Here is a 1,037-nt window from a genome sequence, read left to right on the forward strand (position 1 = left end):
GATCTCTGACTGCACTTTGTAAGAGACTATGTGGCTGGTCGGACTCTTTGTTGGAAGTTAATCGTCGGTACTGTTGGACAGTTGGAAGTTAGTCGCCAGTAGTGATGAATATACAGTTGGGCATTTGGAGGTCAACAGGCAGCAGTGATGTTAGATGTAAGAAGTTAGCATTGATGGAGGGTAGAGGTCTGAAGTGTTAGCGTAGGACAACGATCTTTACATGTTCGACATGGAGAGTGAATATGATCCATGATTATATACCTCAGTACTAAATCTCAATGACGATTTATATTCGTGTCTGGATGTCACATTATTGAGGTAAAAAAAATACATTACTTGGTTTGCAACTAAATTTTTCTTTTGCTAACCACATGCCTATTAGTAGTTAATGGCTTTAGTAGTTAGAATCTCTTATTTAGCTGAAAGTATTAACGCTTGCTGTATTGCAGTAGTTCGCCTGATGAAGATTTTTGTAAGTGTTTAAGTAAATGTATAGGTTATTGTTAGGATTTCTTTTTAGTCATGGCCATTCTTTTGCATTAATTATTTGAAGTCAGGTTCTCTTTTTTTGAGCAGTCAGATTGTGTTGCGTTAGGATACTGTGGGCCTCAGTCATTCAGCAATTTAAGCACAGACTCACACATTTAAATAAAGAAGTTTCGCTCTTAAATTTTGTAAATTCCAAGTACACACGCTCCTGTATCCATCATCAATGGATATCCTCTTAGACATGAATCTAAGTGATTAGGTTTAGCATTAGGTTAGCTGTAACACTTGGCTACTGGATCTCCTCTATCAATGAGTTGCTCTTTAATGTTTGTATGAGGTACTGCGTTAAAACATTTAGAATACTTGGCGTGACTCATTTTTTATGCAAGGGTAACTTTCCCATAGAAAAGGTAACTTGTTGCGCTACAGCTGTTGACCAGCAGTCTCTGTTCAGTTGTTCAGTTACGTTCCGGGTCTTGTGGGTCTGACAATTCTTCCCTAACTTTGATACTAAAGCGTACCAGAAGGCTTACTTCCATAACTGCTGG

Source organism: Schistocerca gregaria, chromosome 8, assembly GCF_023897955.1.
Source record: "Schistocerca gregaria isolate iqSchGreg1 chromosome 8, iqSchGreg1.2, whole genome shotgun sequence".
In the NCBI taxonomy this organism is placed as follows: domain Eukaryota; kingdom Metazoa; phylum Arthropoda; class Insecta; order Orthoptera; family Acrididae; genus Schistocerca; species Schistocerca gregaria.